The 19535-nt window shown below is 38.5% G+C and overlaps 1 protein-coding gene across 3 annotated transcripts in view; it reads right to left on the bottom strand.

Annotated features, from left to right (window-relative positions):
* Positions 1 to 19535, bottom strand: part of LOC131120080 (alpha-1A adrenergic receptor-like) — a 202188-nt gene that overhangs the window by 83245 nt on the left and 99408 nt on the right. The window contains exon 5 of one of the 3 annotated variants that reach the window (XR_013629282.1): positions 13223 to 13244. The exons of the other annotated variants lie outside the window; for them this stretch is intronic. The gene's annotated coding sequence lies outside the window, so the exon portion shown is untranslated. Of the gene's footprint in view, positions 1 to 13222; positions 13245 to 19535 lie in introns of those variants that run through there. 3 annotated transcript variants of the gene reach the window in all.

Below are 19535 nucleotides of genomic sequence, written 5' to 3'. Positions count from 1 at the left end.
TATTCTCGTAAGAACACAAACGCAATCCTACTTGCTCAGACTCCCTGGAGAGTTGAGTGTTCTCGCAGTTTTGACCTCCAATCCAGGTCTGTCTGTGTTTCATTCGCAGCATGTCAATCAGTGAACTGTTTGTTTGCTACTCTTTTGCTCGATGCCCTGGTCCTGTCCCCCCAGAGTTCCCTGAGGCCTCCTTGTAGCGGAAGTGATTTTTACACCACCAGCCCCGTCTCTAAAGGCCACTTAACCTCAGAGCATTTAGTCATTTTCTCCAGACGGGGATCTTTGCTCAATACAGAGCTTTCTCTTCAAGCTTTATCCTCATTGCGTATCCTTACCATGTCATACGAGCACTGCATATTCCATCCATCCATCTCATGCTGCCATTTTACATGACAAACTTTTTCGCAAATCTTATCTTTCGCAAATATTTTGAAATAAAATCTGTTAGTGAGCATTCATGATTCATAATCTAGCCACCTAACAGGTGTGCCATATCAAAATGCCCATGAGACAGCGTAATTATTGCACAAGTGTGTCTTAGGTTGGCCACAATAAAAGGCCACTCCAAAATGTTCAGTATAACTGTATAGGGTGTGTTCTGGAGGAGTCTGAAAAACATTCTGTATTTGGTGTGACCATCATTTGCCTTAAATACCGTATACACAGATAGTAGGCTACAATAAAAGGCCACTCCAAAATATGCAGTATACTCACTGTATAAGGTGTGGTCTGGAGGAGTCAGAAAACCAGTCAGTATCTGCTGTGGCCACCATTTGCCTTAAATACCGTATACATGGATGGTTGGCCACAGTAAAAGGCCACTCCAAAATGTGCAGTATAACTGTATAGGGTGTGGTCCATAGGAGTCAGAAAACCAGTCAGTATCTGCTGTGACCACCATTTGTCTTAAATACCATACACAGATGGTTGGCCACAATAAAAGGCCACGCCAAAATGTGCAGTATAACTGTATAGGGTGTGGTACGTAGGAGTCAGAAAACCAGTCAGTATCTGCTGTGACCATCATTTGTCTTAAATGCCATATACACAGATGGTTGGCCACAGTAAAAGGCCACTCCAAAATGTGCAGTACAACTGTATAGGGCGTGGTCCGTAGGAGTCAGAAAACCAATCAGTATCTGCTTTGACCACCATTTGCCTTAAATATTGTATACACAGATGGTTGGACACAATAAAAGGCCCCTACAAAATGTGCAGTACAACTCTATAGGGTGTGGTCTGTAGGAGTCAGAAAACCAGTCAGTCTCTGCTGTGACCATCATTTGTCTTAAATGCCATATACACAGATGGTTGGCCACAATAAAAGGCCACTCCAAAATATGCAGTACAACTATCGGATGTGGTCCGGAGGAGTCCGAAAACCAGTCAGTATCTGCTGTGACCATCATTTGTCTTAAATTCCCAAGCATGCTCAATATGTGATATGTCGGATGAGTATGCTGGCCATCCAAGTACTGGAATGTATTAAACTTCCAGGATCCTTATGATCCTTATGATGATGATGCAACATGACGTGATGCTTGAGTGACATTCAACAAAAAAGTATTTTTGTCTGATGGTATGTCGGGCAGACAATGACATCAAAGACATTTTAACACATATTTGCCTCAGGAGTATATGAATGTTGAGATGTGCACTGGAATGGCTGTCAGTGGCGTTTGAACAAAACTGTGAACTGCGTTATTTGGAGAAAAATTTCATTAGATACCATACATACAATACGGCATTTAAAGTATTGATGGTTTTAATGTGTTAACCTTTGTCTGTTTTCAAACTAATCATAGTTATCCATAACTTTATAGCATGTCAAACAGTAATATAATTTATGCAAAGAGACGTGGTGTGTAAATCCCTTTTTGGTTTCATACCAATGCTATAACGAGTGGATTTAGGAAAGCCAAAGGTTTGGCAGCCACAAGGGAAATGTAGGCTATGAACATGTTATGTCATGCTATTCCTCAAATAGCCCACTTTTCCTCCCTCTGGTTTTAGTCTCTTTGTCTACCTTGGTCATGCATGCATTTAGCATCCTGGATGCAAACACGTCATTGGTTATTTGTTTCTGTTAGCAAATCGAAAAAGGTCAGGTTCAGACTCGGTATCAGTTCATATCAGTTTAATATGCTGAGGATGATTTCCCAAATAGCAGGAATTCCCATTGAAGCCTTGTTATCAAATATCTGTCAAGGATCAATAGCTGGAAATTGAGATTGTTATCCATGTAAATAAATCACCACAGGTGTCATTTTGTGCTCCTATTCCTATTACAAATGTCGTACACACAATAATATACAGGACTGAAAGAAAGGTGCATGCAATCTTAAAGGGTCAATGCAAAGCACCTCATGAATGAAAATGCATATCCATACGCTTGTTCAGATCAATGGCACTAATGACACCATAGATCATCACAGCAAGCGGTAAAAAGACCAATAAACAATACAAAAGAGGCAAAAAAAATTTGAGGTACTTATGGGTGAGGGTGGGGTTTATTAGTTAGATTGTGTTTGATAGTCACAGCATGGCTCGTGGCTGCTGAGGCACCAATTGGGTCAGATTTACAAATCCAGTATATGAACCCAAAAGCTCATCGTTGTTTCTAGCTAAAAAGGAACTTAATTGGTCAGAGTGCATTTATGTTCTAAATTTGCAATTCCTCAATCTGTAGTCATCCAATACTACAAGTATACAATACGACAAGTATTTGCAATCAGTCAGCAGCAGCCTCTCGTCTTCTGGCGAGGAGGCTACAGTGACTCTAAATTGTCCATATTTTGTGCCCTACGATTGGCTGGCGACCAGTCCAGGGTGTATTCCGCCTCTCACAAGAAGTCAGCTTGGGTAGGCTCCAGCAAATTTATTTAACAAATAAATTGATGTATTGGTTTTATGTCCATGCAATATATATATTATAGATATTGTATATACGTATTACAGTATATACACAATAGTAACAGCAACAAGCAAATTGCGTGCATCAATGCAGTCTGTGGGTGAGGTGAGGTGAGGCTAGTCATTTCCTCACGGAGCATGTCTCCCCTGTGTCTGAACAGGAAATGTGCAAGTGCAGTGTTGCCAGTATATTTTAGCACACAGCAACAGCCACTGTAAAAGCAACTTCCGAGAGAGTCGAGTTGTGTTTTCAGGAATTGCCTAAGGTAAAAGACATAGAGATACATTTGAATGGAAGAGTGGTGCTCTTGGCGACTTATTGCTGTCAGAAAGTCTTTATGACCTGAATGTGGCAACACGAGAGTGGGAGACAATTGGTGCATAAATCCAATTCCAGCAGCATATAGAATATACACCACAAGTAATAAAAAAAGAGCTGACAATGCCAATTTGAGTTTCGCCCAAGGAAGTAGTTAAATGGTTAATATGGAAGGACACACAAGTTGTTTTTTTTTTTTTTGCACCATGGAGGCAGGGGAGTTTTGAAGTTATTTTTAGAACATTAAAGATGAATACATTGAGGATTAAGATGTGTGGTCAAGATAAATAAATAAGGAGTGAGCAGGAGTGAGTGAGTGGGAGTGACCAGGATGGATAGGATCAGGAACGAGTACATCAGAGGGACATTCCATGTTAGAGGCCTTGAAGATAAAGTCAGAGAACCCAGATTGAGACGGTTCGGACGTGTCCAGAGGAGAGATAGTGAATATATTGGTAGAAGGATGCTGCCTGGTAGGAAGCGTAGAGGAAGACCAAAGAGGAGGTTTATGGATGTAGTGAAGGACATGAGGGTAGTTGGTGTGCGACAGGTGAGCACAGTTCACTGAGAAAAAAATGAATGCCAACATATACTCATTGGGAGTGACCAGGATGGATAGGATCAGGAACGAGTACATCAGAGGGTAGTTGGTGTGAGAGAGACAGATGCAGAAGACAGGGTTAGATGTAGGAGATTGATTTGCTGTCGTGACCTCTGAAGGGACTAGCCCAAAGAGAAAGAAAAAGATAAGTAAATAAGGCTGCACCCCGTACACCGCAATAGCTCCCTGTTCTTGAGTTGTTCATATATCGAAGGAGGAACGATGGTCAAACCGCAAATGGCATCACTTGAAGGACCCCGCAGCCTAATCTTAAGGTACTAACAAGCAAGAGAGGTAGACGTAATGACACTCATAGGGCCCCCCCGCCCCGACTGTTGAGTGGCTAACAGCCCAGAGACCAAAAGCTGCTTTAATTGAAAGCTCGTCTTTAATGAATCTTTTATAATACTGATGGTTTGTTGAAGGTATGAGGGCTTCTTCCTGATATGATAGAGAGTGACGTGACAGCAGATGTATACAGTCTTCGCTGCAACAATATTGGATGTTATTGCTGAGAATGTTATTATAGTCTATCCCTCAGGGGATATGAATGTATCAACAGAATCTGAAGATTAACAATCCAGGAAAGGAGAGGAAAATGCATCTCTTTGCCAATAGCATATTCTTTTGATAAGATTTGTTTATATTTACTGTAGTATCGGACAAAAAAAAGACATTGATGTTATTATCCCATGAGAGACCAGTTGCTTTGAGATGTATGGATGGATATACATATGTATGCGTTTATGCACACCGGACACCTTCCATAGCACAAACTTCTGGAACCTTCCTGGCCCAGTATTTCTCCATTGGTGAATGGCAACAAGTCAGGAGATTCATTTGCTATGACTTTTCCTTCACACTGTGATGATGACTGCAGTCATAAGCCAAAAACTGCTGGACATTTGTCATCAAACGCATCCAGCATTGAGGGTGGCAGCTATGTAATAAACCTGTCAGCAGATGACATCTTTTATAAGATGAAGTTTAGTGGATGGATATGCATAATGATCCATGCCTCACGTTCAACTCCTCTTCTTTTGCAGTTAAAAGTTATGCAGTATAACTATTCCCACAATGTGTTTCTTTCAACGAGTAACAAACAAAAAGTGAATATGGCTTTCAGCCCTGATCCATAAAATATATGCATTAGGTAGAAATTATAATGAGAGAAATTACACCCTTTGGCTAGACAGATTTAATAAATGTCTACAGAAGCCTGAGTGTTTTTCCCCCTCCCATGGGAAGCCTGAATTTACAAAGTAATTAGTTGAGTAGAGTATACTTTCCAATACACCCTCAACCCATCCTGTTCTATTCTGCTGCTAGGTTTACATTTGGTGATGAATTTAGAGCCTCATAGTACTAAAAAGGGTTTTTGCTGACATCTCTATGAGCTTAAGATAAGCCACGCCTAAATCAAGAAAAATGCACACCAAGCACATTGCAGTCCAAAGAAATCTAAGTGCCACAAGCCTAAAGGTAGTAGTAACGGTGTTTTCCTTTGCACTTCCCAACACCCACACTGTAAACGTGGGGATTCTTCCTGTTTCTCAAGAAACCGTAATTCCCCACTCACGAGTCAGTGATTAAATGCAGCTCTTTCTTTGGTTGGCGCTTCTGGTGGACAGAAGCTGCTGAATCAATTTTAAGTGTTGAAGGAATTTTGAGTGTTAAGTTGATGTGTGATGATTATAGCCTTCTATCTAAGATGACACAGAGAGTCATTATATTGATTAATGACTTCCTGCAATTTTCTAATGGGTTGACAAGTTTGTTGTGAGTTTTCACATCGCTTATGATTGGCTCCTGTCAAATAAAGTGCAAGCTGGCCCTCACTGACAATATGCCATGTTATGACACATTTATACACACTTTATAATCCAGTGTGGCTTATAATGTATATGTACTAATGTGTTTTTCTCTTTAAATTTAGTGTGTGCTGTAAATTCCAGCATATAGTTGTGTCTTGTTTCGGATCGGATGGGGTTATTTCGGATATTTTCATAGATTTTATCATTATTAGAGCCCTGTAGACATTAAATAATTATTTCGCTTATTAAAATTAGTCAGATAAATTGCAAAATTGTCATCAACAGCAACAATATGGATCTTTGGTATATAGAAATAATCTTCTATATAGCTTGCATCCAAGTTAGGCCCTCTCTTATTATTTCAGATGTAACGTAGACTTGGCAAGTCTACCAATTGACTTCTAAGGTGAGTAGTTGTTGACAGCTGACATCTAACTTTCACTGTAATATTCTGTTCCTGTCGGTACTGCATCATGTACACTTTGTTCACGCAGAAGGCTGCGAAAAACAAATCAGTACGAGATTCACTATTCGGGTCAATAATGTTAATTGTGTTGGAAATAAGCAGTGAGAGAACAATCTTTAAATTAAATCTACCTTACAGCCAAAACAATTGGCAGCGTGGAGTGTAGCAGTTTCTCGGCGAGTTCGCAAGTTGATTCACTCAAAAATCGATCTAGCTATAGATCTTTGTTTAAGTATCCTTGAGTCAGACACGGAAACCCAGTTTGTTTGACAAAGCTGTGCTGCCTAAAGCTAAGTGGTAGCTATAATGCGTCTAAGATGGATTCACTTCAATCAGGCTCATGGCCTCCGATATATAAAAAAATTGACCCCATAAGTCAGACAAAAAAAATGGTACCCACTTTTAGGGACTGACAAGCACGTGTGTAAAATCTGAGCAACATGGCTGCCTTCAAGCTTAATAGTAATTTTTCCCAAGTTTGTCCCATATATAATAATAATAATAATACAGAGTAATATATAATATATATGTAATATATAATAATAATAATAATCATAATAATACGGAGATCCTCAAATTTATATATATAATTTATATAAAAAATTATATATATATAATATTTTCCCCAAGTTTGTATGTATATATATATACATATATATATATATGGGACAAACTTGGGAAAAAATAATAAAAATTTATATATATATATAAATTTGAGGATCTCTGTATTACTATTATTATTATTATTAATAATAATAATACACACACACATATATATATATATATATATATATATACATATCTATATACACACACCTAGTCACAGACAATTTCTATTTCATCATTACATATTTTCTGAACATAAGAGCAATTTAATATACAATTCACTGTGCAAAACTGATCGGGATGTTTGCACGTGATTTGGCATTAAAAGAGAGGAAAACTGCTAAATGTCAAGACTATAGTGATAACCAAATCTTCATTATACCCCAACAAGCAAATGCAATATGTCACTTTAATGCCAAACAGTAATCACTGAAAGTATGAAAACTGTCTGAAAAGTTTACCAGAGAATTTGTGCACATCACACATAATCCAGTGCTGACAATGAGGTCACCAGGAAGCCCATACAACCAGTAATACTTGTATCATACTTTCTCATGATAATTTTTCAAAGCAAAAGCAGTTTAAAATAATATGACATGCAAGGGAACACAATTTTACTGTCCACTTTTTGGCCACTTCTTTTTTTATTGACTTTTTAGTGGGCTAGTATATAAAAGAAAAAATATGATAGATTTCCCACCTCAGTTCCGTGCTGGCAGTAGGAGCTAAACAATAACTGAGATAGTTTTTAATTGTCTGCTCAATTGTCTCCACCTGAAGGATGAACGCCATAAATTGTTGAGCCAGCAGATCTTGAAGTGGGTGACAATGAGATAAGCTTTGGGATTTGCTTTCCCTGCCATAAGCAATACATGCGTTAAGTAATGATAAAAATGCCTTTACCACAGCAGTAATAAGGAGGTGGGGAAGAAAGATGCCGGTGTAGATTGTCAGTCATCCAGGTCATAGTAATCTGCAATCCTATTTCTAGACAAGCAAGATAATTTACCTGGTTTTAAAGTCTATTTACTCATTGATTTTATAATATAACCTTAATTTCACAATAAGGGATTACTTTTTGTCCAGTTTATTTCATTACTTGCTGCATGGACACAATTTCCAGCTTGTCTAAGGGTTTTGGTGGGTTTGGAATGCAACAGTATGTTATGTTTGGAGAAAATCCTAAAAGACTCTCTCTGACAAACAAGCAATGTGAGATATTTGAAAGCAACAATCTGAGAAGTCAAGGTCAAGGAACATTATAGTGTTTCCTTAAGGATTGTGAGGTGGACTGTGAGGACAGGTATGGTCCTAAAAAACTAAAAAAAAAAAACATTCCTCTGTTGTGGGATTCTGGCCTTATGAGCTCTAGTAATGGCTTGCAGGGAAATATGAAAGAAATAGTTTCTTCTTTGACAATCTGAGGGCGATCTTATTAAGTTTTAATGGGCCCATTTGTGCATTAAAAGGAAGTAATGAGGAAAACAACAGACAAAAGCCATAAGATACAAATATCATATGCACAGTTTGTGATTACATATTTATGCAAATGGATGGCAGTAAAGTGAAAATTTTCGGAAGAGGTTTCAAGATACCAATATATCCTGAGGTAGGAGAAAAGATAAAACAAAAACAATATGTTTTCCCTGAGTCAAAGTCGGTAATAAGGAAACTATATTTTACAATTCTATTTGATCCCGTCTGCAGTGAGACCAACGCTTTTTAAATACGACACTGCATGAATACAAAAACAAGTGCCTTATAGGGGTGTAAAAAACATTTTAATGATACGTCTGTCAGCCCTCGGGGATAAAAGACCTGAACTCACTAAAGTACAAAAGTGAAAAAGAAGTCGAAATTTTTCCACTTTAAAAAGATACAATTTTATTTGGACAAATATTCATACACATTTTCCTGTCACACTGGTTAATTGGCACACAGACACCTTTAATACTGTCATGAGATTCTGGGGACTCATGTTGCAACATAATGCACAACCGCAACTTGCAAGTATCACAATTCTTGGATGCTAAAAACATCAGAGTCCTAGCATGGACAGCATACTCACTGGATATATCAAAAGCCAGGTTTGAGTTCCAGCAACTTTGCACAGCCATTGAAGAGGAAGGGACCAACATCTCACAGGCGACTAATCAACGACATTATCGACTCTCAACATAATGCACAGCCCCAACTTGCAAGTATCACAATTCTTGGATGCTAAAAACATCAGAGTTCTAGCATGACCAGCATACTTGCTGGATATATCACAAGCCAGTTTGAGTTCCAGCAACTTTGCACAGCCATTGACGAGGAAGGGACCAACATCGCAAAGGCTTCTAATCAGCGACATGATCAACTCTATGTTATGAGGTGGATGGATTACCTCGGCAAAGGAACATTGTGAACAATATTACAAAGAAACAATCCGTTTGAGTCCATAAAAAGTTCAGCCCATGAAAGATGGACGCATAAACAAAGCGTTTCATTTATAGTTTTTGCTGAGTGTAGAATTATGTGTTCAATATGACAATATGGAAAAACAGCAGGCTATTCATGCTGTCAACATAGAGGCTGGATTCGGATGTTTTTCTTCCTTTGTCTCACATGCAGGGTATTAGAATTAATGTTGGAAAACATCAGAGTAAAAATGAGGGATGCATCTTTTCATGCCAAAAAAAAACGAGGGGCACAACGAACAAACAAAAACATACTGTCACAATGACACTCAGACCACTCCCACACAAAAAAACCCTCATTGTGGCTTTGACTGGAGTAACCCATTAGTTAACTGAACCACTAATCAACAGCAAAGTATTTGCATTTTACTTGACAGAGCAAATTAATCACCCATGTCAGCTTGGCAGGCACAATTGAGATAGGAGAAAATAACAGACTGGACATGTCATGTGTCTGTGTATGCATATATATATATATATATACTGTAAAATTAAACATTCACAGAAAATACCTTTCAATCTCTCAATTCTAATAAACAAAGTTCTGTGCAGTGATTATTGATGCGTTTCAATGTCTGAAGCAAGAAAGTAAACAACCTTTTCCTTGTGATTATTGCCTTCATTTAAAAAGCCAATTTTGTCTATCCAATTGCTCACAAAGAAATGTCCTTTTTTCTATCCTTCAAACAACAGCAACTGAAATACTCGCAGTGAACCAAAACAAGGCAAAGTCATAACCAATGCTGTTAAAATGAGTCACCGTTTTAATTAAAGCTTTTTTTTTTTTTTTTAAGGTGTCTTGACCCACAAAACAGATCAGGGTTTTACTATTTTAATTGGACAGTGGTTGAATGCTACTCAAAGTTTCATTTTAATAGTTTTAAAGTGTTTCTTGTATGGATCCCTTGTTTATTACGGTTAATTCTGTGTCATTTCCACACAAATCAATTTTAATAAATGGAATATTTTCAGACAGAAAACCTATTTATGACTTTCTAAATGTGGCTTTTTAAAGTTATTAGTGCCCTGTAGACATGACATAATAGTCACCTTTACACTCCTATTATTCTGTGTTTATATCATGTTGCTCAGGCTACAGGGTCACCGCAAGCGTATTACAGAACAAATAACTAAAAAACTCAGACATTTATCATCTCTAATAGCAAATCCAGCTTTAAGAAAAAGCCTCTCACAAACTTTCAGTGTAATGATGTAAAAAAATAAAGATATTACTTAAAAAAGGGGTGGCCGCAGCTTATGAGGTTGAGCAGGTCGTCCAGAAACCAAAGGGTTGGTGGTTCGTTTCTTGATCCCTCTACCAAGTCACTGTTTTGTGTCCCTGGGGCAAGACATGTCACTCACAAAACCAGCTCCATATTGTGACACTTGGCATACCATTGGACCAAGCTGGTGAGATTGAGAGGGGGGGCCATGTTGAATGGGCTACACATGGTCTCCATACACTCTAAACAGGCTTGTGCCCTGTCCCAGGGGGGTGCCATTGTCTCTCTGGAGACAGAAGGATGCTTACTCTACTCTACTGAAACAAACATCTGTTGTCACATGCAGTCGAGTGCCTAATCCAGGTCAGTTTAACCAGGACATTTTCATCACTTTTGGTCAAGGAATATCACATGGTTACATTTGCACAATACAACATGTCTGAAAACTTTTTAACTTTTTCATGTTGACACGGCGGACAAGTGGTTAGTGCGCAGACCAGGGTTCAATTCCACCCTCGGCCATCTCTGTGTGGAGTTTGCATGTTCTCCCCGTGCATACGTGGGTTTTCTCCGGGTACTCCGGTTCCCTCCCACATGAATGGCGGACGAGTGTTTAACGCGCAGACCTCACAGCTAGGAGACCAGGGTTCAATTCCAGCCTCGGCCATCTCTATGTTCTCATGTTCTCCCTGTGCATGTGTGGTTTTTCTCCAGGTACTCCGGTTTCCTCCCACATTCCAAAAACATGCTAGGTTAATTGGCGACTCCAAATTGTCCATAGGTATGAATGTGAGTGTGAATGGTTGTTTGTCTATATGTGCCCTGTGATTGGCTGGCAACCAGTCCAGGGTGTATCCCGCCTCTCGCCTGAAAACAGCCGGGATAGGCTCCAGCATACTGTGCGACCCTCGTGAGGAAAAAGCGGAATGAATGTTGAAACAATATTTCACTTGCTTACATTATGTTCACTTCCTGTGTGAAAAGAAAGGAAGGTGCAAGAAAAAAAATCTATCAAAAGGTGATAGGAGTTGAAATAACGGCACTATACGTAAACCTTGTGCAATGTTAAGGAAAATGAAGAAATACCAATGTGAACAATAACAATGAAAATTACATTCAATTTGAATAAAAGTGTTATTAAGAATAAAAACCCATACATCCATTTTCTTCCGCTAATCCGGGTCCAGACTTCCCAGTCTACAATCACCTCTTCCAGTTCCACTGGAGGAGACACCAAGGCGGTCCCAGACTGGCTATGAGTGTGTTCTATGTCTGCTCCCGACTGAGCATGCCTCCAACACCTCATCAGGGAGGGGTTACTAAATGGTTCTGCCCTGCCTTACCTCTCTGAGCATTTCCTGGTCTCTCAGGTCAGCTCATCAGCTGCTCCGAGAAGTTCCAGAATCAAAGCGTAAGCTCAGAGGGCGACAGTCATTTCCAATGCTGCTCTTAAAATGTGAAATGATCTCCCTGTCCACCTGAGGCAGGTCACTTCAATATTGATTTTTCCTGCATTTTAGTCATTTTGATGCACAGGATTTACAAATAAGGTTGGTATTAAATGTTATGCGTGTTGTTGACGTGCAGCTACATATCCAGCTGTATCAAGTCTTTTTGAGTTGTAATTTCCATGTCGTCAAGACGATGTCATCTTCAATATTTGTCCATTTCCATGATGTCTATGGCTTCCTCAGGTCCTCCAGTTAATGTGTTCACCTACAAATCCCGACCCCTGGAACTTGAGTGATTCACCAACCTGTGCTCTGTCCTCCAGCCAGAAGACTATTGCCTTTGTCCAGTACCAGTCTGCATACCGGGAACTGAGTCAACCTGGAGAGGCAGCTAAGTCCCCAAATGAACCACACCATCACATCATTTCAACTTCACTGAGACCAGATGTGATGCTTCCCTCAACAATTTCCTGGGAGGATGAAATCAAAGAGGCTGACAAAAGTAGATGATTTTTTTTCCTCACAAAAAACTCCCAACCCAATGAAATAAAAAAAACTACACTAAACTGAAAAGATCTAAAAAAAATACAGTGCTGGATGGTGCAGTTTGAACAAAAAGGAAAATAATTAGCCCCTATTATCTCATAAGTAATCTAAGCATTGTTACTTGAAAGTAGGGAGATGCAAGAGCATTGAAAATAAAACTTAACAGTGTACTTGCTCAATAAATATACACAAGGCAAACAAATGCCATTAAAACTAAAATGTGTTTCATCAGCCTGTGCGGTTTCATAAAAAAATGAATACAATAAACAGGCCTAAAATGTTTCAATATCACAAAGCTACAGGTGGTCCTCAGGTTATGTAGGCGTTCCGTTGTAAGACTTCAATGTCGCATCCTATGCATAAATGATAGCTAAACAACCTCCAAATCACTCAAATCGTACACAGAACACATACAAGACATAAAACACAGTAATAAAACACTAAATACAAGAATGAAATGAAATAGTTTTTTAAGCTAAAGCACTAGGAAGCATTCAAAAACTGGTGAGACCAGTGTTGTTGTTTGGGCTAGAGACAGTGCCACTGAGGAAAAGACAGGAAGCAGAACTGGAGGTAGCAGAGATGAGGATGCTGAGGTTTTCACTGGGAGTGACCAGGATGGATAGGATCAGGAACAAATACATCAGAGGGACATTACATGTTAGAGGCCGTGGAGATAAAGTCAGAGAGGCCAGATTGAGATGGTTGGGACATGTCTAAAGGAGAGATAGTGAATATATTGGTAGAAGGATGCTGCCAGGTAAGAGGCGTAGAGCAATACGACATGAGGGTAGTTGATGTGAGAGAGACAGATGCAGAAGATTGATTGATTTGCTGTGGCGACCCCTGGAGGGAAAAGCCCAAAGAGAAAGAAGAAGAAGAAGCACTAGAGTTGAACATGGTGTATTTTTCCTCCCTAACTCATTCTCGAGTAAGTCTGGAGTTGATGGACCAATGTGACATATTTATATAGTGAATGGGACTGCATGCATGGCCACAAAACACCCACTTGCAAAGAACTGCATGTTAAACAGACGTGGTATCGACACATTGTACAAATATTCAAGTACAAATATGATTGCTATTAAAGCAGCACTTACTGAAAGGGATTTGCTCAAATAAATAGTTTCTCATATCAAAGAATGTAATACTTGCGGATTTAAAACGCGTTGCTAATTTGGCAGGATTGCGTCTTTCTCAGCCAAGGAAAGGACTTTGCCAAGAGTCCTCTACAGTCGAGAATACTGGGAGTTCCACAGTGCTCTCAAAAAGAAAACCCCAAGAAATGGGCATTAATCCAGTGAGTTTCACTTAGCCTCAGTAATATATTTGAAAACAATCCTATTCTCACAACAGAGTTCTCATAGTTTTGACTGCTCGCTCGCAGTTTTTGTGTTGTGACTTTTTATACAAGGACTTCCTTGCACTACCTGCAATTTATCAAAACGATTCGTATCCCTGTCAGAACTAAACATATGGATTAAATCCTGCAGTAACACTCAATAAAATCCCATATGAGAAGTACATTTCGGCTACCGAGCTGGTTCACCAATCAATAAAAGATCAGGGCGCGAAAAAGTGACAGCAGTCAAACAATAGCAAAGGAAAGCTATACATACAGTACATATGAGATGCTAAATGATAAAAAAAATGCTAAAAACATTACTTAAACACAACTTAATGAAGGAAACAAGCCGGGATATCGCAACCATCTGATACCAACTGCAAACATTACCAAATTACGGCACTCCCAAAATACAGAAAAGGGACACCCCATAATGACCCATAGTGGAATGGCTCAGTAACCTAGAACAAAACCATGAAAGAAAAAGACAAGATACTGCAAATGTTGTACCCCTGTTCACAAAAACTCCCATAAACATCACCTCGCACCTCCAGACAAACAAAACACTCAAAAAAGTTGACAGTTGAAGACATAACATTTCTTATCTACACCTACATACTTACATAAAAGGCTTCACCTTGGGATAGCCCTTATCCATCATGAGTGCTTTCTTCATAGTGGACATGGAGGAGAAGGCCTTGACCAAATGTGGAAACACTACGTGGAAAAGGTACATGAATGACAACAGGAAAAACTAAACACGGCAAATAGATAAGCCATGATCGCATTACCATACAGTACATCAGGGGCAGGGCAGAAAATGTGCAAAAGGCAATGAGAAACCACAATATAAACACACAACCATATCAAAAACTCATATATCTACTTGTCCACAAAACAGATAACAAAAAGAATCAGAAAATAAATGTAACATCATATACGAAATACCCTACATGTCTTGCAATAAACAGGGGATTTATTAATTTTTTTAGGCATTTGGTACACGAAAAAAGAAACATATGACAGAATGCATAAAGGAAAAGCAACGGCTTACACAGAAGAAATAAAACAGAACATAAACAACTGAACTGGGTCAAAAGCTACTTAGCGGACAGGAAGCAATACGCACAGCTAGGAGAATACACATCTGCAAGTTCATATATTACATGCGGAGTTCCCCAGGGGTCAATACTGAGGCCAAAACTGTTCAACTTGTACATCAATGATATCTCCAAAGTAACAAAACACTTCAAGCTGGTATTATTTGCGGATGATACCACTGCTTTAAGGCTAAAAATAACCAATTACCTAAAAATGTCATCCAATACTTCTCTACAAGAGAGGAGAAATATGATCTCAGGGAAGAAGTACATTTGAAACACTTATATGCTAGGACTACGTTATGCTAGCCATAGCATTTCAGTATGTGGAATCAAACTATGGAATGGATTGAGTAAGGACCTCAAACAATGCACAACGATGAGCCAATTCAAGAAACAATACAAGCAGTTGATGTTTGCTAAATACAAGGATGAAGAGTCTTGAACCAGTCATGATGTGCTATATATATCACTATATTGACACTTACTATGGTACACATTATGGCATTGGATGCTCATATCACCTCGTACGTCTGTACGAGGTACATTATTAAAAAAGACAAACAAACAAAAAAACCTTAAACTGTATTATGGAAAGCAGGAAGTGAACAAATGTAACAGTTACTGATTGTAAAAGTACCAGATGGAGGGGTAGGATTTAATAAGCTTTGCTTCTTCCTACTCCTTTTGGACATGTGGAACTGTGAACTGATTATGTGATGCACTCAATTGTAATCTGATGCATGTTCAAAATGAAATTAAATCATAACCATTACCATAAATCTGACATTTCCAACCATTGCATTATCCATTATAAATTGGATGAATGGAGCAAACATATTTGGAACAGAAACATGCCTACAGGACAATAAACTGGGATGAGGGAGCCTAAGAAAAGGTCGTGAAGAAGAATAGGTGCCACCATTTCTACAAGCTTAACACCCAAGAAGAATTGGACTGTTGGCATTCATTTCCTAATTCTAGAAAAACGATTGAGTAGGATTGTGTACTTATGCACGTCACGTCATAAATGGGCCAAACCAGAAATATCATAGTGCCTCATAGGTGATACTATCCCTTTGAAAGGTGCACTGGTAGACCTCTGACCAATTTGAACCTGAATGAACCGAAGACATTACTTCATCTTCATCAAGTTGTGCGAGGCATGTGATTGTTTTGATTAGCCTGAGTGACTTACTTAACAGGATTATGCAAATACAAAATAACCAATTTGCACAAAACTTTGTAGAGGGGTGGAAAAAGGTCCAAAGAAGAACTCGTTCAATTATGCAGATCTGTTTTTTTTGTTTGTTTTTTTTTAGGTGAGGGGCGACTGTTAAATGTCCAACCTAGAATAAGAATCACACTGTGTGTTTTTACTATTTGTTCCCATCTTTCACAAAGCTGGATGTAGGCTGCTAAAACACGATGCTGTTTAGTAAACACTGTGGCCTTGCAGTACATTTATCATTCCTTGAAGTCTGAAATTGAGCTTGACATAACGCTGACAACATAAAATGTAGCATACACTCCTGATCAAAATCTTAACACCAGTTGAAAAATTGCAGGAATTTACATTTTGCACTCTTGAGGTTCAAAATACAAAAACAAGAAATGGGAGTGAGACCAAAACAAAATGTATGGCACACAACCATAACAGTAAAATAGGATGTTCATCATTCTGTCAGGTGTTCACACTGTCACGATGTTGTCTTGGACATGGTCAGATTCTTGATTTGCTTAAGCAAGGCCTCTTCCAATGCTTCCAATGTTACTAACTGGCATGACAAAGAGAGGGGGCGCCATCATACTTTAATAAAACATTAATGAAACAATGCAGTTTCAGGTTGTGCAGGGGCGTCAAACGGTGGTTAGCTACATGGAGATGCTATAGGCGGCATTGCCTATGTCTGAAAGTCCTCGTCTGTGTGGTAATAACTGGCTTTTTCATACAGGAAAATCCCTTTTTGAATATTTATTTCTATTTTGGAGGAGTGGGGAGGTTCAAGGTTTTTTTGTTGTTGTAGGTATGGTCTAAAACTTGCTCCTTGGAACTTTTTTTGTCTCACTGCCATTTCTTCTTTTGAATTTTGAAGCTTTAATCATAACCTCCTTAAAATCTAACAGATCTAACAATTTCTCAACCGGGCTCAACCTTTTAAGCGCTAATGCCGCAAAATTGCAACAAGCAAAATTGCTAAATAGTAAAAGTAATTTCCGCAAAATATGATGCCAATAGTAATTAATACCTTCCAACAGGAGATGGCGGACATCTTTAACTCATCTCAACTATATTTTGTGGGTGTGGTTTTAAATTAAGTGTAGGCCTAGCGAGTCCGCTGTCACAGGCAGCATATACATTTGCCGACCATGTCCGAGGTTGCAAGAGGGCACGTGGTGGGTTCTTGTGATTTTGATCAAGCGTGCGTTCCAATCTGATGTTTGAAACTAAGCAGATGGGAAGACAGAAATGGGGTGCGTGTTGTCAATGTATGGACATATCCAAGTAAATCGAGGAATACTGAATGGCTACCAGCCTTCATAAACAGCAATACCTATATATGAACATTCTGTACATGATGCCTGAAAGCCATTTTGTTGAGCCTGCAGATTTCCTCTACATATCCCTACCTCCAGGTTTAACAACATTTCTTTGCATAATGCTTAAAGTGAAGGGCACACAGGAAGAAGATAGAAGCAATGATACAGCCTCATCTAACACATAGACTCTACGTGTTAGATGGAGGAACAGCTACCTTCCTCTATGAAGTCGCACTCAATCTAGCAGTAAAATATCCTGTCTACTTTATTGCACTGCTTAGTCATATTCCTTGAAAGAAATATCTTGTTTTAAGGTGTCCTTTCCGGTTTGTATTGCAGAGCTTATTGTCCCTCTCTGAGTTTCTAGTCATCGGCAGCAGGAGGAAGGATCCCTCGGAAAGTGAGAATTAGTATGATACCTTGCCAGGGGCCTGACAAGGTCATGTCGTGTTCGTGTGTTGCTTTGTGATCTCATCTCACAGAGCAGCCATCATGAAATGGCGGACCTCGATCCAGATCCGGTCATAGTGATCATAATCATGCTCTCGGATATATATATATATATATATATATATATATATATATATATATGGTAATGGTTTGATTTCATTTGAACATGCATCAGATTACAATTGAGTGCATCCCATAATCAGTTCACAGTTCCACATGTCCGAAAGGAGTAGGAAGAAGCAAAGCTTATTAAATCCTACCCCTCCATCTGGTACTTTTACAATCAGTAACTGTTACATTTGTTCACTTCCTGCTTTCCATAATACAGTTTAAGGTTTGTTTTGTTTTGTTTTTTTTTTTTAATAATGCACCTCGTACCGAAGTACAAGGTGATATGAGCATCCAATGACATAATGTGTACCATAGTAAGTGTCAATATAGTGATATATATAGCACATCATGACTGGTTCAAGATTCTTCATCCTTGTATTTAGCAAACATCAACTGCTTGGATTGTTTCTTGAATTGGCTCATCGTTGTGCATTGTTTGAGGTCCTTACTCAATCCATTCCATAGTTTGATTCCACATACTGAAATGCTATGGCTTTTTAACGTAGTCCTAGCATATAAGTGTTTCAAATGTACTTCTTCCCTGAGATCATATTTCTCCTCTCTTGTAGAGAAGTATCGGATGACATTTTTAGGTAATTGGTTATTTTTAGTCTAATGCATTATTTTAGCTGTTTGAAGATGAACTATATCAGCAAGTTGAAGTATTTGTGATTTTAGAAATTAGAAAGGAGTTAGTATGTTCTCTGTAGGCGCCATTATGAATTATCCTTACTGACCTTTTTTGCAGTACATTTAGCGAGTGAAGACTGCTTTTATAGTTATTACCACATATTTCCACACAATAAGTAAGATATGGTAGAACCAGAGTTCTACCAGAGTTCTCCATATATACTATATATATATATATATATATATATATATATATATATATATATATATATATATATATATAACGCACAGCAATACATGCTTTCACTTTTGAGTGCCCAAATACCAAAAAAAATCTCCCCAACAATGTTAGAAAAAGTCGCTAGATTTGTCGCAAGTCGCTTTTGAGAAAATGTCCTCAAGGGGGTTGGACTGTTGAATCAAATTTGTCAGATCTTGCGACAAAATCGCCAAGTTGGAAACACTGATTGTGAAGCCATGCTTCTCAAGATCTTATTTAAAGTTCAACAAAAAGAGGAATTGTGTGACAAATTCAGGAAAATTCCAGTGTCAGCAACAACAATTATAAGAAAATGTGAAACTTTAAGAGGATGTAATGCAAAATAAGTTTTGGACCTTTTCTGTAAGAAAAAAAATGCATAAACGGACCTGTCATTGAGGATTTAAATTATTACTTTGTACCTCAACTGTGATGTTATTGCAATCCTTCTAAAGGTGCCATGAAGCTGTAGGTCATTGGGATGTCAACACATCACAAAACCTCAGGTTATTAGCTCACAAGAGTTCAGTTTGAGCTACCAAAGAGATTCCATTGCGTTTGAAATTGACTGATTTTCAGATGTTTGGAACGACATCCATGTTTAGTTTAACTGTTGTTTTTTTTTATTTTTTAAGAAATGTACAATAGCAGACACCCAGGAACAACGAATGATCTTGGCTTTAATTTGCAATTCATTGCTT

This window comes from Doryrhamphus excisus, linkage group LG10, assembly GCF_037039965.1.
Source record: "Doryrhamphus excisus strain RoL-2023G ecotype Guam linkage group LG10, RoL_Dexc_Guam_v1.1, whole genome shotgun sequence".
Classification (NCBI taxonomy): domain Eukaryota; kingdom Metazoa; phylum Chordata; class Actinopteri; order Syngnathiformes; family Syngnathidae; genus Doryrhamphus; species Doryrhamphus excisus.
Note: the sequence above shows the minus strand (reverse complement) of the source record. Positions and strands in the feature narration are given on the sequence as shown.